Here is a 21,265-nt window from a genome sequence, read left to right on the forward strand (position 1 = left end):
AATCAGGTCCTTATGGAGTGCACACTCCACCCTATTATGAACTGATCCCGGCTTCAAGACACAGTTTACCTGACTTCAGCCTGTAAGCTCTAGCCATGGTGGAGTTTTATGTAATTATTTCAATAGTACTTTAATGTAGGTAAACAGGAGCAGTTAGAAGTGGCAATACTGAACACCCCTGTTAAAGGGATAAAAGAAAAAAAGTTCAAAGGTGAAAATAGGATCAAAGTACCAAAGCGCAAGGATAACCCATCCACATGCTTTTACCAGGGGTGATTTACTGTGAGTTATCTCATTTTAATCTCTCTCTGTCTTGACCTACATTGATTCCTTTACGTCTTCAATTATCCAAAAGCACCTATTTACAAAGTCACATATATTTCTTATGCTTGGTTGCAATGATACAGGAATTGAATTTTTCTGATGGTAATTTCCAGCTTGTGAGCATACCAAAGCACACCGCATGAGCTTCTTGGATACATTCCTCTCCATTTGCAGCATTTCTGGCCTCGATTCTTTCCTTTAAAACGGTTGTCTCATCAGGGGTGTTAGAACTAGTTGCTGAAATTGCTAGAGATTCTGGGGAAGGGATTACATCTTCCAGTTGCCAGGGGAGTCCATCTGCATGGCCTCTTTTTGGACAGTTATGGGATATATGCAGCATGAAATGATCAAAGACCAGGTTCATAAAGTTCAAGGATTTCAGATATTCAAGATTCTTGTTGTCAGGCTTTAGCATCCCCTGGTGTTCTGGCCCACCAGATACTATCTGGAATTATAGAACTCTCTATGACGAAGCCATCATGGCCATAATATTATTAAGATGCAGCAAACAGGCGCTGTTGTGAACTCATATGTAGATGCTGTGAAAGTTTGTTCTTGTTCGAGTCCCAATGAAAGAACAGCACCTTTCTTTATTTGCTGATGAAGAGGCACTACTTTTGCAGAGAAATAGTTTATGAAGTCCAGCACAAACTGGCAAATCCAAGAAATCATGTTATACCTTTCTTGGCTCGGCACATAAGTGATTCTCAGACTGCAAATACTTTTGCTGGATTCAATTCGCTGGATTCAATTGGATTCTAGATTGAGATTTAGAATCCCAGGAAGGTGATACATAAAACTGGGATTTCCCATGTCTCTGACGTTCTTCTGAGATGTTTAAGAATATCAGAATATCAAGGCATATGATAATAAAATAATTGAAGGTATTCCTGTACATGTCTTTTTTTAAATTCTACTGGTAAATCACAAAACGCAAGGGGTATAAACAAGTACTCAAAGTAACCCTTTTGGGTATTGAACCAAACAATGCCCACCCAAACATGGTGAAAATCTTTGATTCTTGAGTTGATTGAGGACACAATTTACTTGTCACATGTGTTGAGTCAAAGATGGGTGCCTATAGAAGGAAGTGAAAGGACAAATAAATCTTATATGGAGATTGTTAACTCAGTATTCATTGTGCGCCTAAGGGTGTATCATGGTGGGCTGCTCAGAGATTAAATCGATCCTAGGTCCCTAGGAGCATTAATTGCCAAGCAGAGAGATTGTGAAATTCAGAAATGAGCGTTTCTAAGAAAAAGAAAACAGGATCTGTTCCATCTACCTACATAGATAAAGAGACCCAGTGCATATCCATGAATGTGTGGCTCACTGGTTAGAGGAGGCAGACCTGGAAGCAGAGGTCAGCCCGGGACCAGGGTTCAATTCCTGGCTCGGCGGGGTCTTGAGTCCAAAAATGTCCATGGACTCGACAATTCTCGCTCCGGTGCCTACTCGATTCACGGGTTCACACTCTGCGACTCTGGGCAATAGCTTGCTTAATCTCCACAACGGCCCCTTGTGGCGGGATGCCTGGCTTTCACTTTGCGGATAACCTGCCGGGGTTATCTCACAGGGGAATACCAGGACGGGTTCCCTAAGCAAGCGCTTAGAACCCGCTCGGTGATTTGCGCTATACAAATTCCTGTACATTTACATTTAAAGCAAAGCTGATGGCTTTATTTAAGACGTAATCTAAGCATCAATAATCTTGTCACCAAACATCCTTGTTCATGAATTAAACTCCTGTTCATTCCCATGCTTACAGTAAGGCTAACCAGTTCTCTGTCCTGAGGAGAACCCCTGTCCCTCGAAACTATCACTAAGGAGTGAAAGGCAATTTAAAACATCCTTTGGAGAGGCATCAGAAAGGACTAAAAGGAGATTTTCATTAAAGACGGTTTATGTAACCTAGTACCCCCTGTTTCTTTTTTATTAAAAAAAATATCTATCTGAAAAATTAAATCAAGGATATTGATCATAATCTCATCTTCTTTATGAGTTAAGAACTGGGATACTTCTCATACCATGTTTCTGAATATATTTTGAATTGCTTTTTTTCAGAGATTCGTGATGTGACACACTTATATCAAACTGTTTGCACTGGTGTCAGTCAATGTGTTTCTTATGTAATTTCTTATCACCCTTTTGTGTGTTATTTGCATTATAACATTAGAATGTTACATCTTAATGGAAAGTTAAAATAATGGCTAAGTTGAACATTTTGATGATCAATCTATTCAATATCATTTTGATAATTTTTGAATTAGTATTACAACTATCAAGCCAGGAATCTGTTTTGTGTTTGCAATCTCTATGAAGTCTATCCTCTGCAACTTATGGACCCACCCCTACCTTGTTGGAAAATGTGTTTAACAGCTCAGAGATGAGTATCTTTTTATTCAATGAACAAATAATGTGTGCTGTTCGGCTGGATCATAAACACTACACTATTGACAGTAGAATCCTAGCAATCAACGAGGGCATCCTTTAAACAATTATCTGACCCTCACTCATTAAAGTGCCATGCTTCATTATAGGTTGTGCTCCTTGCTGGGTATTTGCTGCAATACCAGGCAGGCCCATTTTTTGTAAACATTTTATTAGGCATTTATAGTACAACAATCAATATAGCGTAGTCTTTTGGTCTAGGCATCTAGGTCAATACACAGTCATTTGTAGCAGTTATGTGGCTGGTCACTGCTGCATAGTGCTTTATACTCAGGCATCAGATTATCATTAGGTTCATTTATAATCAAATTCAAAGCCCTACATGATATGTAATGCAAGTTACAAAAAAGTAATCCCCCCTCCTCAACTTTATTAACAACCTCAACCCCCCTGCTCGCCCCCCTCCTCCCAGGCATGCTGTGAATTCCCATGTTCAGGGAACCTTCCGAGGTCCACTCTGTTATCACTTCCATCCCAATAATGCTGTATTGATGACCTCCAATCAATTGCTGATAGATGAGCACTACCGTACCACATCTCCCTGTGCTTCCCTCCATTTCAGTTTAAGAATCCAATGCCTATGGAGCTTTCCATCACCCTCAGCCGTAATGTCATTCAGATGCTTTAGATCCAACGTCTTCTCACTTCCATTACCCCTAGCATCTCTAAGCCGTGCTGTTCCCTCACTGCCTGCCAAGTGCCCGAGTTCCCTCCTCCACCTGTCTAAATTAGGATCTCCTCTCGCCTTCCAATGGCTTACAATATCTTGTTTCGCTAATATCAATGCCAAATCCTGCAACGTACTAGTAACTTTATTCTTGGCAGTGTGTGAAAATCAGTGGAATAGGCAATGCCCTGGATACAAGTGCACCTCTCTCCAGAAATGTCCTATCTCCAGACAACTTCAATACATGTGAAGGAACTCTGCTCCTTTTTCTTCACATCCGGGGCAAGCTGCCTTTATCATAATAAAATACTTATTGAGACACCCAGGAGTGAGGTACGCTCTAAGGAAGACATATTAATGTATCAGTTGGAGCCTAGCGTTCTTGTAAACATTACCAACACTCTCTGTAAGATCCGTCCACCCTCTGACTTTTATTGGCTCCCCTATATCCTCCCCCCACTTCCGCAGCAGCTCTTGAAGCAGCAGAAGCGGCGCTCTGCTCAGTCTTCCATACAAACAAATAACCGCTTTAAATATCCCTGCCACCGATATGACATATTGGCACCCTGCATTAAGAGGGGGTTCAGTCAAACCACTCCGCCAGTGTTTATGGATTGCTGCGGTCTGGGGCATATGAAGCAAGAAATCGCTCCCAACTATCTCATTTCGCTCACTAAATGCATGAAATGGCAACAGCACACCATCCTTGTATATCTGCCCCATCAAGAGAATTCCAGCCTCCTCCCACTGTCCCACCCTCCTCCAATCTTCCCCATGCAGTAACTCCATACAATACTGAGATTGGATCTCCGGTGCGTATGGTCGCTTTGTTGTGAACCTCTGCAAGCTGCGAGTCCAAATCTTGTTTCTACCAACAATTCTGCTGACAGAGCCCTTTCTGGCACAGGCTATCGCAGCACTGTTTTAGCCAGGAGATATGGTGCAGGACACCCATCTACCTGCTGCGCTGTACTACGAAGCTGGCTAACCACCCATTTTGTTAGCCATTGCAACTGAGATGCAATATAGTAATTATCAAAGACCGGTACTGCTAACCACCCGTCTGCTCTGGGACGCAACAAAGTCTTTAAGGCCACTCATCTCTGTCCAGTCCCCCATAGGAACTCCATCACCAGTGCCCGAAGCTGCTTAAATTCTCTGCAGGGATCCACACCCGTAACACCCTAAACACATATAGTAGCCTCTGGAGGGTCGCCATCTTAGTAGGGAAGCCCTGCCCAATAATGACATGGTCAGTGTGCCCCAAAAGTCAAAACTGGCCTTTGCCCTCCATACGATCTTTCCTAAATTTGGCTCCAAGAGATCTGCTCTTCTCATGATATATTTGCACCCCTAGATACAGAATACATCTCCCCTCCCATTCGATGTCCTCTACTGTCTGCGTTTTTTCCTGTTTATGTTTGATGGGGAATAGACAGGCCTAGCTCCAGTTTAACTTGAGGCCTGCCTCTCTCCACAAGGCCACTAGTAAATCCCTAGCCCCCTCAAGGTCTACTCTGTACCCGTGTTGCTGAGAAACATTTTGAGATTGTCTGCATATAAGGCTATGTGGTGGGCCTGCCCCTCTACATTGAGTCCTCTTTACCAATTCCCAGTCCTAGCCTTAGCAGCTAGTGGCTCCATAGCCATTGCAAACAGCAATAACAATAGTGGAACCTCCTGTGTCGCCCCTCTTTGTACTAAAAAACAGAAGGGTGTGTGGAGGGTCAGGGGGAAAGTTTCATGACCTGTCTGCTCGCTCCCCAGTCTTATAGATACAAAACACAAAAGAGCAGATCAAGTCAAGGGAATGTGTGTGTCTGTAGTATCAACGCGCGGCACCAATGGTGAGACGTGAAACAAGGGTACCAAACATGAAACCTCTTGGTGGCAGGGGGAATTTTATCAGCCCCCTGCCGCCAAGAGGTTTCATGTTTCACGTCTCACCATTGGTGCCGCGCGTTGATACTACAGACACACACATTCCCTTGACTTGATCTGCTCTTTTGTGTTTTGCCCCTCTTTGTACCACATACCTGTCTGATATAATTTGTCCAGTCCAGACCAGAGCAGTGTAGTGCATATACAATAGAGCAGTCCAGTCCACACACTCCTGTCCTAATCCAAAGGCTTGCATCACACTAAATAAATATTGCCATTTAAGGCTATCGAAAGCCTTTTCAATGTCAATTGCTAGGATAGTAGCCTCTTCTTTGCAATAAGAGTTCACTCCCATCACTCGTAACAGTTTACGGACATTCATCGCCGTCTTGCGTGTCAGGTGAAGCCCGCCTGATCCCAGTGTATGAGACCTGTCATATGTGGCAGTAGGCGAGTAGCCAGAATCCTATTCAGGATTTTCTAATCATGATTAAGCATGTACAGGGGGTGATACGCCATCTTGTCCCGTGCCTGTTTCCCTGGTTTTAATAAGGGAACAATAAGCACATCCCTAGTGGATTCTGGAAGTTTCCCTTCCTGTTTTGCCTGATTGTATAAGCCAACCAATCGGGGCCCCAGCAAGTCTACATATGCCGCATAAAATTAAATAGGGAACCTATTTGTGCCCGGTGTCTTATTCCAGGCCATTGCCTTAACAGCCCTTTTAACCTCGCCAATCTCTAGTTCCCTCCCCAAGGCCTCTGCTCCCTCTAAGTCCAGTGTTGGTAATTCGACATCTATTAAAGTTGGAAAGTTCTACAGCTTTTGGAGATGCCTTGCTCTCATAAAGCTCGGAATAGTAGTCATAGAAATGCTAGTTAATATCTTGATGGCAATACCATATTTCACCCCAGTTCATCTTAATTTCTAAAATTACAGACACCCACTTAGCTGGGTTGGCAAGCCAAGTCAGTAGAGCCCCAGGTTAATCCCTTTGAGAGTGTGCTCTGGCCATGTAATTCTTATAGTCAAAACAGTACAGCCATTCCACATGCCCTGCTACCTCCTCCCTGGCTTGGAGGAGATCCCTCAGCACTGCCACATTTTTCAGTCTATCGCGTTCAATGTGACGTCATGTTTACTCTGCATGCAGTGTGTCTTGTAGCAGTGTTTGCCTTTCCCCTACCGCTGCTGCAATCCATCTTCCCCTTAGCACCACTTAAATGCTTCCCATTCCGCTGTAAGTGATGAGGCAGTCCCTGCATTTTCTGCAAAGTATTGTTTATTATGGTGCAAATATCATCCTGGTATACCTTGTCCTCCAGATTCTCTGGTTTAAGTCGCCAAGTGGGAATCCCTGCTCTAGCCCTAGACCAACTAAGACATACTAACAATGGGTTATGGTCTGAGACCGTACGTGCCATATACCGATGTCCCTTACATATTCGTGTATATCAGGCGTGTATAGAACTGCATCCAATTAGACATGTAGCTCATGCATGGGAGAGAAAAAAGAATAATCTTGTTCCCCCAGATACTGCGCCGTCCAAGAATCGCTAATTGTTACTGTTGTTGCTAGTCTCTACACGCCCTTGCCACTCTATGAGCAGGGGAATCAGGACGCGGGGGTGCGACCGGTCAAGTCCCGCATCTTCAGCACTATTACAGACCCCCAAGTAGCACCGATCTCATCAACACCTGCGCCAGCGATCGGGAAAGTTCTGCTAAAAATGAAGCCTGATCCACAATTGGGGCAAATATACTCCGAATTGGGACATCTTTCCCATTTAACTTTCCCACCACCACAGCATACCTCCCTTCAGGATCAATACATTCTCTGGTACTTTTGAAGGGGACTCCAGCTTGCACCCATAGCAATACCCCTCTGGCAAAAGCCAAATAGCTTGTATAAAATAGTTGCCCTCACCAACACCATTTCAGGGCCGCCCCTTCTCTCGCACTTATATGGATCTCTTGCAGTAACGAAATGTGTTCCCCTCCACGCACCAGACATGCATGCACATTGTGCCTCTTTGACATGGAGTGCAACCCCCGGACATTCCAGGAGATACATTTATAATCTATGTTGCATCCCATGGTAATAGAATTGAATCAGATCTATCATCACATTTCCTTCGGTCACACCTGGGCCCCTGTGAACATTCCCACAACAAACAAACTACCCAACTACCCTTCCCCAGGAAAGGTAGAAGTGATCCCTCCTCCCATCCAAACTCTGCAACAAATTGTCACCCAACCCCAGAACTCCCTCTACCCGGGCTTCATCCATATCAAAGTGATTGCTCTCCCCCAGCTCCCCAAATCCAGAGCGTCAATAATATTCACCAAGGTCCCCCCGCCCCACTTTCTTCCATATGTCCCCAAGTTTAACTTCCAAACAAAGCATATAGCTTGCCACCAGATTTAGTCTCTAGTCTCTGGAGCAACAGAGTCAACCTAGTTCATCTGCAATGTGAGGTGTAATGACAGACATCTCAATTTCCAACTCCTACACAGCGCTCAAGATTGGAGAGCTCTCAGATCCTCCGTCTTTTCAATCACTCCTCCCTGATCCAGGACTGGATCCCATTTGGCTAAACTCCACTACCACTCTGATGACCTTGCTGCGTTCGACCCTACTTTAGTCAAGATCGTGCCTCTCAACGGACTTCGATGTATCTACCCTGTAGTCGATTTCGGCGAGTTGTCCCCCGACTTCCGTTCCGGCATAGTTCCAGCCAATCCCAGGCTTCTTGTGGAAATTCAAAGAATAATGTGCCCTTGGGTCTCATGATCTGCAGTTTGGCCGGAAACAGCATGGCATAGGGGAGCTGAAGTTGGCGTTGTTTCCTCTTGACTGCCAGGAATGTGGACCTTTGCCACTGCACTTCCCTGGTAAAGTAAGGAAATATCATCACCCTGCCGTTTCCTATTTGTAGATCAGTCAGCTGTCGTGCCTGTTTAAGAATATGGTCCCTGTCTCTGAAGTGTAACAAGTGGGCAGTGCCCCGGGTTTAGGAGGTTGAGCCAGTATTTTATGTGTTCTTTCAATGGTGTAGAATCGAGAGTGCCTCCAGAGATGCCGTAAAGGCCTCCCTTATGTTGGCTAGAGTGGGCTTCATAGATGGTCCTCCTATTACGGGGTCCATGGGGTCCTCCTCCTCATCAGTCTGGGTGCCCCCGCCTCCTGTTGGCACTGTGCCCTCGCCCCTCAATTTAGTGACTTTCCCCATGAGGGACTACCCCTTGTGGTGCCTACAGCTCATGGGCCTTCTCAGCTTGTCCACAGGTCTCCTCCTGTGCAGTCACTCCCCAACGCCCGATGCTTGGTAAGCTTAATTGAATGGCACAGTGTTGTCCTCCTCCTGCACCTGTAATGAGGGTTCACACTGCAGATCTATAGTCACCCATGGAGGTGCAGCATCCAACAGGCACTTTGAATGGGCCCTCGCGGAACTCTGCCACACTGTATGCTTCCTCCCTCACTCCCCGTGTCATCACCGTTCCCCCTAATATCGTGCTCGGGCCCCCCAGCATCTAAGCTCCCACTCAGATCCTCCCTGTGGCAGCCCCCACTCTAGTCCTTTGTGCACAAGGCTTGTGGTTCACTACACCTTCACGGTACACTCGCCGTTCAGGACTTCATCATCCGGACCCAGCCAGCCTGTCCTCCCAGTCAAGACTGGCCCTAATGGTCTGGGGGTCCTCCTGTCACTAGAGGCTGCTGTACATCCTCCTCTTAGGATGCTGCATAGAGGTGCCACTGGATCCAGAGCAATCTACTATAGGAGAGAGCCCTGAGCCCTTTCTGTCACTCGGTGCCACCTTTCTCTTTTCAGGGTTCCCGCATCGGGCTCCAACAGTCTCTCAAACAACCTCTGCAGTGGGCCTCTATACTTTAAAAGGCAATGGCGCACTTCAAGAAAGCTGTAGGGGCAGGGAGTCTCCATTTTGTCTCCCCTGAAGAGTGCCCTCCAGTGCGAAGCCCATTGTAGGCCACGCCGTGCTCGTGCGTGCCGGGCCGATCAAGTCGATTCCCCGTTCACAGGGCCCGGCTCACCTTGAAATCTGCCTGTGGTGGAGGAATCCCTCAATGGCTCTCCAGAAGTTCTGGTAGCAGCAGCACTCCTTGCTACCCACTCCGAGGGGGTCAGCCACTAGTTACACCTCGTCTGGGTGCCGGGATTTCAGGATAATGCCAAGGAAGCCCGGAACTGGAGCTCTGAGACCCACTTCCTCCTACATTGGCGCAGGCCCATGTTGGGGTCTCTTTGCCAGAGCTCTTTTAATCTGTATGTCCAGTATTAGCAATGAAATAGAACAGTGTCTTTCACTGAATTCTGAAGGGGGGTGGTGAACTGGGAAAGTGCTTCAGCTAAAATAGGCTATCTGCTGCCTAATGCCAAACTTGTATTACTAGATGTATCCTATTCCAAGGTAAAAATGTCATATCAACCAATATGCAGTATGATGAACCATAGGTTCTATAGTGCGGTCAAATTCTTTCTTGCCTATTATTGTCTAATGAGTCAGCTGCAATTCTACAGCACTGGTAGTTGGTGCCATATTCTACTCAGGGTTTGATATATTAGGCAGTGTTACTGTATACCCTAATGATGCCACTATCTATATTGAAAGTAAATAAAGAATTCTCACAGTTGAGTACTTATTCCCATAGGACCTGTTAAAATAAATATATGACAAACAAAAAGTAAATATGTACAAGGACAATCACATCAAGAAAAATTATATCAGTTATGTGAATACTACAGTACGCCAGCATGCCACTGGCATGATCACTGCAAAATCAAAGGTGAAAAGTAATAAAAACATCAAAAAGGTATTCTGTTACCCGTTTCTCAAACTAAACAATCCCCCAGTACAGTACAATAGCATTAATTCTCAATCCACAACAGCTGAAAAAACACGCAATGTAGTACTAGTGAGCCTTAGAAACGCCAAGATATTATGGCCGGGCATTGAGTGATCCTCAATATTAGTTACAGAAAACAGTTCTTTCCATCCTGGAGAAGCAGCAAATTAAGCCTACCTGCTTCCATGGTCTCTAAAAGTGGGAGCTTTCTGCAGAAGAAAGATTTCATATTGTTCCTGAAGCCAGTTCTTGTGACTAACGGAAGTGTCATGCCACAAGGAGGAGTGCAGTATGCCTTTACTCCAATTGTTTTCTGAGTTAGGGCTTACAAACAGTACAGCTTGGAAACCATAATCAGATTTTTCCTCTTTCAATTTCAGAGCAGTGCTGTCTAAAATAATGCACTAAATCTGAGAAATATTGGACGTTTGTTGGACCAGGCCTTTTCTGCAGGGTCGCGTCCAAACATTTTGCCTTCACCCCTCCTGTTTTGCTAAATTTGTTTTTGTTGGGCTGTGTTACTCTGTACACTATACCACTGCTAACCAGTGCTAAAGTGCTTGTGCCCTCTCCCTAAAACATGATAGAATTGTCCTACGTGTAACTGGCACATTTAAGTTACTTATAAGCCTTTAGTAAATGGTACTGTGTATACCCATGGCCTGTAAATTAAATGCTGCTAGTTGGCCTGAAGAGCTCATTGTGTTACAGACTAAAGCAGCCTTTCAAAACATCTTAGGCCTGCCACAGCAGCTTGTAGTGCTGTTTTAAACTGCCATTTCAATCTGTTAAAAAAATCCTTTTGCATGGCCTAAACCTTCTTTTCTAATACTTATAAATCAACCCTAAGGTAGGCACTAAAAGTTACTAGGGAAGTGTGCATTGCATTTATTAAGTAGGACATGTGGGTATAACTTTTACATGTCCTAATAGTGAAAAACTGTGAATGGCTCTCCTGCTGTGGAATGTGTATTCCTCCCAGACATGTGTAGGGATGGGTGAAACTCGTGGAGTTTTACTCCACAAAATTCTGAGGAGTTACATAAAAACTCAGGGAGATTCCTTTCTGCCCACCCATATCACTCCATTAGAGGCTGCCTCTGGTCTGCTGCTACCCGGTATGGTCCGGGATGCCCGCCACCCCTTCCACCACCAATCCCAATGGTATGAGACAGACACAGTTTAAACTTTTGGAAGGCAGGGGGGCCTCGCGACCCCCCCGGCCGTATTTATTAAAATATGAAACAAAATTTAAAAACTTTAAATTAAAACGTTTCTTTTATCATTAACAAAATTCAACTTTCATTACACTTGATGAAGACAGGTATCCAGGCTAACCTTAACAAATCTTTAATACAAAGATTTTCCTAACCGAGTCTAACATCATGACATAATGCATTGCATACGAATTTTGTACATCCTATTGTTAGGGGCCAACGGCAAGGTCTTAACCGGTGTCAGATCCCTATCACCAAATTTCCGCCCTCTCGTGAGAGTGGCGCATGCGCAGAGGGCTTTACCCTCGTAGCCAACTGTAATTTCCCTTGTCATGAGGGCCCCCATTCACTCGGCGCCGTCTTAAGTGTTGCGTGCTTATCTAGGTTCCTGATCGATACTGTGACCTTATGCCCCTATTCGGCTATAAATCCCTTTATTCCCTATATTGGCATAACCGTTCAAGTGCGATTTTCTGAAAAGTCATCTCTGGCCTCACACGAACAGAGCCACATTCCAGCATGACTCTCTGCTACTTCCTTTGCGACCAATTAGTGCAATGACAGAGCAGCAGTCACTATCTGATATTCCTAGATAACACTCCGAGTTCTTCAACAAGATAAAAACTTAGCAAACCTGGAAATCCCCGCTTGCTATGTTTTGATTAGTAATGGAACTCTAATGAGCAACTGATAACTGTCACTTCCTAGTGACATCTTTAATTGACGTCTTATGTCCAGCAAACTTGCGTCAAACCCGGCACCTGTCAGGTATAAATATTACCAACGTTGCCTTAAGCAATGCAAGTTCGTTGCCTGTTGCTGATGCCAGCTGCCTGCATGACCCTGTGTTGGTAAATCTAGCACTCTGTCGCTGCAGCCTGCTATCCTGTGGTGGTGAAGCTGCTGATTACCATTATCGCCGCTACAGCGCGAACTATGGTGCAGTACGCTTAAGGAGCTGAACAGCCGTCCTCTGCGAAGACATCCAGCAGATTCCAGCTGCCCGCGGACGCTGTCCCCCCTCCTTCCTCGACGCGCTGAAGAGAGCCGCTGCCTTTCTCGTGCAGAGAAATCCAGTCCCGGCGCTTCCGGTTTACCCTCGCAGGTGACTGGGATATCGAGAGAGACCCCTGAAGGAGATACCAATCCTCCATCATTCTATTCAGAGGTATGGTGTTGACTAAACCCTTAGACGAGAATTCTTGAAACAAACCTTGGCAAAACCAACTTAACTTAAAGCTACTTACTTACTCCCCTTTCACGTGTTAGGCTTAGGTCAGGCACACTGGGGTAGGCTTAGTTAGAAGCACCAGTTGAGTATGTTAGCCTAATGTATATATGACTGTATATATGTTTTATTACTTTTAAACCATTGTATGGCTAAGAAACCATATCAATGCTTTTACAGTTCTATTTCGCAATACTTATCTTACTGTACGTACTTTTTATAATAACAATTATTGCAATTGTGGCAATACATTTCTCTTGTACGAGAAGAAAGACTGTTCAATAAATGTTAACCCTTTATTGATACACGCCCGTCTCTCTATTCTCTACATCTCGTGAAAGTAAACTGCACTAGACTGACTGAGTGAAATCTATGTCTATTGTTTCACACGACCCTAGAGATCGACTCGTGATCTGAGGAGCAAAGTTGTCATGTTGCACGGTTGTTGGAAAACTGAATCCCTTCTTGTCTGTGCCAAGGAAGCTGATCACTTCCTATGCAGAGAAGAAAGTTTCCAGTGACCTCTGAGCTAGTTGGTAACACAACCCAATTAAGTTTAGCATAGTCAGTGGAGGCCTGGAATATAAGCAGTTCCACGTCGATACTACTGTTTATGTTATTCCAATGCGCAGGGCCTAGTGGGAAACTAGGAACTACACTACATAAGGTCGTCCGAGTTCCCGTGTGGGGTATCCGTGAGAAGGACAGCGTGGACTCCCCCCTTTCCCCGCACTCTCTTCCGCCGTCGCGGATATCCGCCCCCCTGGGAGGGGCCTATGGCCGTCTCCCCCTGGGCGATCCCATCCCTAATGGGTGCCGGTCCCCCGTGGGAGGGGCCAATGGCCACCTCCCCCAGGGCGTTCCAATCCATAATGGGTGGCGCCCCCACTAGGGACCTTGAAATCACTGCTCACCGATCATGACCTTACCGCCACAGGCCAGATAGTTGACCAACTATCTGGCCCCCCCACAACTCCTATAGGTCATGTCTCCTCAATCCCACTAGCCAAGCTATCATGTCTCCTATCAATAAGTCATTCCCCACCCTGGACAGGTGTACCCCATCGTCTGAATAACAGTGGTCCCCCCAGATACACCTGTGAGGTATACTCTGAAGATGAGCCGAGCTGAACAATTTCTCCATTTTATTGTTGACCCTCTTTACCGAATGGTTCAACGCTGTCGTGGACCGCCCACCCCTCCATACCCACCTCGGAATCATGTGCGACCAAGCTATCGTGCACCCCGGGAGTGTCTTTGCTAACAAACTAACTGCAGAAAGTATGTGTTTCATTAAAGCCTGTCTGCCCAACCTTGCCAAGTCATTGCCCCCAATGTGCACTATGACTCCTGATGGCGGTGACCTGTGCCGCCCTAACAATCCTTCCACAAAACTTTGCAGTTGGTCAATACATAGGCCGCCCTTTCCATGGAAGGACACCCTGTAACCATATTCCTCAGATGTGTGAATCGCATCACCTGCCCTGAATATGTCCGCGGCATGCATCATGTATGAGTGGCCCACGACCCGACCACTCATCTTCCTTTCCTTGCTCCTGAAGTGGTGGTTAACTGATACTGGGCCGGTCCCAATTTCCTCCCTGCGTCACAGGCTCGTGAAACTGTAATCCAAACAAAAGACAACAAGCGTGAGTGCACTTCTTCAGTAAATTACAACATGTGCAGCCGCACGTAACGTTTGAAACAATTTGAAGACCAGCGCCCCAATTGTTTAACCTTGTCTGCCTGCAGACCCCCGGCCGTCGCTTCTGTAGCGGCCCCTATTCTGAACGAGTGAGTTCCAAAATCACTCGGGTTCAAGCCCGCTGCTGCAATCGTGATCGCCAGCACCCTCTGGAACTGAAACTTTGTTAACGGGGTGCCGTCAGTATGTCGCAGCAAGGCCCCCCCCCACGTCGTCACCCTTTGTTGTAGGTAAGCCTCAACGTGCCTCACTGGACAACAGGGACTATCTGGAGCGCGCTGCAACACAATGCTACTCCCCCGGGCCTCCTGGTCTGTCTTTGACCTGGCTATCGTGATCAGCAGGGAATCCCCCCTCACTTGCGTGTGGTCCCTGCGCAGACCCCCCTCAGCATCCCTTTTGTTGGCAGCCACCAGTTCGCCTACCCGCAGGGCCCCATAGAATGCCAACGCAAATGCTGCCCGGAACAGGACAACCTCACTAGGTGAGGAGCATGTCTCCTCTAGTTTAGCCCAAAAAAGTGGTCAACCTGTCAAATCCTATTGGATGCCTGGTATCCTTTTTGTGACCCTCTAGGCGCCGCCAGCCGCGCAGCGCCTTTCTGACTATAAAGGAGTCCGTCGGGTCACTGATCCCCTGTAGCTGAGCCATAAACAATATGGCGGCCTTATACCGACTAGCGGTTGCCGCCGACCGACCCTCCTCATGAAGTGCCACTAGAAATTGGGTAAAGGACCCCTCCTGACCCCATCTATGCTCCCATGCAGAGCCCATAAAGGCGCAGTACGAGCGGAATGCCCCTTCGTAAGCTTTTCTTGTCCTGGGCACTAAACTGGCTGCCACAAGGTTTTGTAGTCCGGGGCGCCGATTTGCCATAATGCTTCGGGAAAGGGCGCTGCCACTAGCTCCGCTGAGGGTAAACAATTCCTGAATGCCTGCATTTTTAAATGAGAGAGCGCATCAGCTGCATTATTCAGTACTCCCGGCACGTGTTTTGCCCTGAATTGTACATTCAGCTTCAAGCATTGCAACACAATTTCCTTCAACAATCGCAGAATCCACTTGCAGCGTGCTGCCTGCTGGTTAACGCACTCAACCACAGTCATGTTATCAGACCAAAATATCACCGAGCGGTCTCAGAACTCCTCTGGCCAGGCCAACAATGCTACCAAGATGGGGAATAACTCTAGGAAACCAATGTTGCTCATCAGGCCACTTGTTTCCCACCATGCTGGCCATTTTTGGGCCGACCATCGGTTACAAAGGATCGCGCCAAACCCCACACTGCCCGCAGAGTCGGTTCATAGACCTAATTCTGCTGACGAGGCCGGGGCTTTGCTCCAGACTTCCCGGCCATTGAAATCCACCAGGAATGCCAGCCAAATGAGCATGTCCTGGCAAACCTCTGCCGATAGCCTCGTACATTGGTGCCCCTCCTTGAGGCCCACCATGGCCTGGGCAATGGATCGGGAGAAAGGGCGAGCCATCGGTATAACCCTCAGTGTGAAATTCAGCTGTCCCACTGTGTGCTGTATTTGGTGCAGTGTCACCTTGTCATTCCGAAGACACTGCAACAAGGAGGTCCTGAATTTGGCAATCTTCTCCTCCGGCAGACGGAAGCAACTCTCCAAGGAGTCTAGTTCAATACCCAGAAACCCCAGTGAGGTAGTTTGGCCCACTGTCTTACCAGGTGCCAACGGAACCCTGAAACCCCACATGAGCATGCAGAATTCCTGCAATGCCCGTGCACAGTCCCGAGAGCCCGCCGGGCCGAGAAACAGAAAATCATCGAGATAATGCATCACATGTTGGTGCCCCGAGTCCTTCGCGAACACCCACTCCAGAAATGAGCTAAACATTTCAAAATAAGCACAAGAAATTGAACAACCCATCGGCATGCATATATCCATGTAGTACTTTCCCTGAAATGCGAAACCCAACAAGTGCTGATCGTGTGGATGCACCGGTAGTAACCTGAATGTGGATTCAATATCCGATTTCGCTAACAATGTTCCGGGGCCAAGGATATTCAACATTACGACTGCGTCATCGAATGATGCATACCTCACACTGCAAATGCCTGCATCGATTGCCTCATTCACGGAAGCCCCCCTCGGTGCAGATAGATTATGAATGAGCCTGAATTCTCCAGGCTCCTTCTTGGGAACTACCCCTAATGAGGAACACACAAAATTGGCCGTTGGTCGTTCACCGAACGGTCCTGCAACCCGCCCCAAGCGAACTTCTTTCGCAATTTTTGTGGCGACCACCGTCGGGTTGTGTGTAACGGACAGTTGTTTTTTGTATAAGGGGGCCCCCCGAAAATCACCCGCCAGGATCCTGAAGCCATATGAGAAGCCATCTCGCAGGATCCGGCCGGACACATGATCAGGGTATTTGTTCAGCCAGAGGGTCAAAGCCAAAATATCCACGGGCGATTGTCTCGACATCCGGGGCACCATGTCCATCCTGCTTGGTACCCCTTTTCCCACATTACCATTGCCTCTGGATCGGCAGCTAGTTTCGGGGTGGGAGGTGTTACCACAACCTGCACAGGCGTTCTTGAACCTACATGTGCCCTGCGGCCTGTTACACGTTCCTTTGTTAAAACCCCAACATACTCTTCGCTTATTCCCATTCCCGCGCAATCTAGGCTGATTATCTCCCCCATGGGCTTGTCGAAAGGGCTGTGGCTGTTTCTGCTGAAAAGCCCTGAAACCGTTTGCACTCGACCCTGATCCACCCACCGAGCCCGGCGTGAACTGCGCATGCCAAGATACAGTGTCCAAACAATCCCAAGTCAGTGATTCGTTAAACTCCTTCGCTTTCCTAAACGACACATCGTATTCTTTCCATGCGTCCCCTCCATATTTCTCATGGAAGCCCGTGATCGTGCTCTGGTAGCAAGCAAGGGCTCCCAACAGCTCTGGTGATCGCTCACCCGTAATTGCTACAAAAACAGAAAAAGCCCTGATCCAATTAATCATAGACTCTTCCACCCTGAGTTCTGCCATTTTTGCCCTCCATTCACTGGGGTGCCACCAATCTTTCTAGGTCTTGGCATATTCTAACTCACGATTGTACGTCAATAATGAAAACATATTAATGTATTTATCTGCCCACACCATCTCTTTAGTAGCCATCGGAACATGTTGTGCCAGGCTTTCCCGCCTTGATGGTACAGCGCCCTCCACCATTATTGGGAGCGACCTCTTACCGTTTTCTGTCATACCTCCAGTTGTGTCCTTCGGTTTATTCCAATTCTCGACCACGGCTGGGTCCGCCACCTGTAGAGGAGTAGAAGGCACGTTTGCTGGGCCAGAGCCCCTTGCCTGCCTGAGCTGGTCAATAATTTGCCTAGTTTCCTCAGCTGGACCTTCCGCAGTCTCGGACCCCCCCCCCGCTCCCTTCTTCAACCAAGGCAACACCGCTGCTAGATGTATCGCTAATTCGGGCGGTACCTGATCCTTATCCAGCGGTGTGATAATCACAGGAATTGGCAATCCCCCATCCGGTGGGGGTACCGTGCTGGCCACTGGGGTTACTGGGACCAGCGGAGCCTCAATCGGGACCGGGGCCTCTCTAGGACCCCCTTTTCCTTTCTTCTTTTTCCCCTTATCCCCCCCTGGAGTAAGGTTCGGCAAAGCAGGCCCCACAATCCTCTTAGGTCTCCCTGGGGGCCCCCCTGAGCTTCCACTTTCTTCTAGAGCGCCGCCAAGCTGCGACCCATCCGGTCCACTTTACCAAATTTCCTGTCCATTGCCGACACTAGGTTTACCAGTGGGCGCAGCATTCGTTCCATCTCGGAGCTCTTTTCACTCTTCTTTCCAGGCATATCCGACGTTCTGTTTTCCCTCTGCCTGTTTTCCAGCAGCTCCTCAGATCCCAGATACGCCTCGACGACTGAAAACAGAAAAACAACGATTAAAACGTTAAAAATTGCAACTTGTTCCTTTGAGGGCTCACGAGCGATGAGTGGTGCAGCCTTCAGAGCGCAGGAACAAGAGGACGCCTGCCTATATTCCCGCGTCTTTTATCTTGCAGCGGGGAGGCGGGCAGCATCCCTATCCCGCCCAGAAGTCCACGGACTTCCGGGCGGGTGTTAGGACAACCCTCTTAGGCGGCGGGGGCGAGCTCTGACCACGCCACTTTGGGCATACCAGCTGGGTACATGCCCCCCACCTGGAAAGGTTTCCCGGGCGATCGGGGCACCCAGCCTTACGTTCGGGGGGACCGAGAGGTCTCCCCTTTCCATTCTGTCAGGCTCACACTTAAGACCAGACTGCGGTTCTGTCTCCACAATCCGTTTAATGTCACTCCCTTTAATAAACATACATTGCACACAGTCTATGTGACCTGGGGCCATATGTATCATCAAACTATTTTGCATTTTCTAAATAGCGAATTTTAAGGAATCGCTATTTAGGAAATGCAAAATGGTATGTATGAACAAAATCGCTTTTTATTTGCGGTTCCTTAAGCTTCCTTATTTGCGAATTCGCATTTTGCGAATTCGCAATTAAGGAATAATTTCCAATGCATTCCTATGGGCCAGGAGGCCCATAGGAATGAATGCAAAGTAATTCTCAAATTGCGAATTTGCAATTTGCTAATCGCAATTTGAGAATTATTGCAAAGGTGCAGGGGTGTCTCAAAGACACCCTGCTGCACCCCTGAAAAGAACATGTGTGTGCATATGGCGTACATACATGCCCTATGGGCATGTGTGTGCATCATATGCCACCTTTACAAATGCCAATTTGTGCATTTCTGGAAGAATTCGCAAGTTACCATCAATTGAAAGATGGTGGTAATTTGCGAATTCTTAAACAAAATTTTCAAGCTAAAATTGCTACATAAATAGCATATAAGGAATCGCAAATTTGCGATTCCCTAAATGCTATGGAAAAATAAGGAATCGCACAAGTTTGCAATTCCTTATTTTTGGATGTTTCTTACATTCCAAAACGTGCAAAACGGCCGTTTGCGAGTCGCAAAGGCCGAAATTCTGCGAATTTCGGCCTTTGCGATTCAAAAACGGCTTGATACATATGGCACTAAATAAAGCCCGGTTCCCTAGGATTTCAACAACACTTTAGTCATCCAAGAGTCTTCCTTTTGGAAGCACATTAAAACGGGGTGTTCAGAGATCAAAATGTGTGCCAAGCTCATTTGACGCATGCAAGATTGAGATCGAAGTACTATACAGTGGGAGATAGGGCAATGTATTTTATACAGCGCAAACAGAAATAGAAAGCTGCTTCAAAGCATTCTGGGGGGAAGGATGTGTGTGGGAAAAGAGGACAGGCAGTTACTGAGAAATTAATCTGTTTCCAATTCCAAATGAATGTTTGGTGGAAACCCCCCAAAAATAGCCCTCGACAAGTAAAGCTGAACTAAATTAAGAATTATCACCACGCAATTATTACTTTGACAAAACATTCCTGTATTTTGAAGTTTTTAAGAAGATCTGATCAATGTTTTGAACCATACAGTGTCATTGGACCACATTCACTGTCTCTCTCCAAAGTAATCTGCTGAAGGAGCACCTTGCATTTTGCGCTCCTTCTATGTTTTAGAATAAAGCTGTAACCCACATTGTCGTCACTATTATAGCTTACATCATAGGAAGGGCTGGCACACACAAGGGGGAGATGAATATGACGTATGACGGAAGCAGGGCAGAGTACAAGAGGCTGCCAGACAATTTCAGCAAGGATGTCATAGTTTTTATTTAGACGTAACACGCACGATTGTGCACCTCATTTACAAATCATTTTGTGCAATTTGATTAAGCTATAAAATCCACAAGTGAGTCCCAAAGAATCCAAAAATAAGTCTCACTAACTTACCGATATACTCACTGATTCCTGCAATACTTCCCAGCAAAGGGGGTGAACAACGTGTGCCTTAAAGAGTTGCCTTCTTACGTCTGCAGTAACCTCAGTACTGCAACTGAAATTGGTACAGGTTATATTCCTGTCATGCAGGAAAAAAGGCTCAATCATATATCTGAAACCTAACAAGTGGAAATGCTTGGGTCATGGGAAGAAGCTAGAATGCAGATCCGTGGAAACGAATGGTGGAAAAGTGAAGGCTAAGGCGCTTTGTAGACCCCGAACCTGACACATCTTTTGCCATTGCTCCTGTGGGATTTGGATGGCATGTGGCTTGCAATGATTTTATAAACCTGCGTGCTGATCCAGAGAAGAGCTGCAGGCAGAAAAATACCCCAGCATTAGGGATGGGCACGGTTAAACTCCGCCACTTGGAGATTGGATGAGTTTTTGCCGAAGCCCACACTGTAAGCGGAGTGTGGAGTGGGCAAAACTCTGTGAACTTCCCCGGCGGGGCAGAATTTACCTCCCACCCTAGGACATGGGGACAGATGGGGTTTAGGATACTAGGAGAGAAGATGTGACCAGTTCTTAATTACACTTCAGAAGACCTTGGCTGCAGCGCAAAAAGGACCCGATACTAGCATTTTATCAACCAAGATATTTGCGATCCAACCCCAGGTAGGGCAGGGGAGTAGGCCTGGTGCTACCCCATCACACAAAGGCTGGCATGAGGGATAAAAGGTGGCACTCTCAGACCTCAAATCAGATTGCTTCTGAACCTAGGAAGACACAGAAGAAGAACTGCCATGCTGCTGGAAGGACTGCCCTGCTTCTTGGCTGCCTGAGGACAGAAGACTGGACCTGCTCCTTGAACCCAGGACCCCTCGAGTGACTGCAAGGTTTAGGTGACTAGCCTGCTGTGCGAGCTACATGGACACAATAAGCTCCAGAGACCCTGCAACTTACCTGGCTTCTGCAGCTGGTCCTTGTTGGAGGGAGTCCTATTCCCACCAAGTGGTGATCTCTATGTCCTGGACCCCTGGTGTGGTGCTAAAGCGACCTCCTACTGCCAAAAAAGA

The sequence above is a fragment of the Lissotriton vulgaris genome, chromosome 1_1 (assembly GCF_964263255.1).
Source record: "Lissotriton vulgaris chromosome 1_1, aLisVul1.2, whole genome shotgun sequence".
NCBI classification, from domain to species: Eukaryota; Metazoa; Chordata; class Amphibia; order Caudata; family Salamandridae; genus Lissotriton; species Lissotriton vulgaris.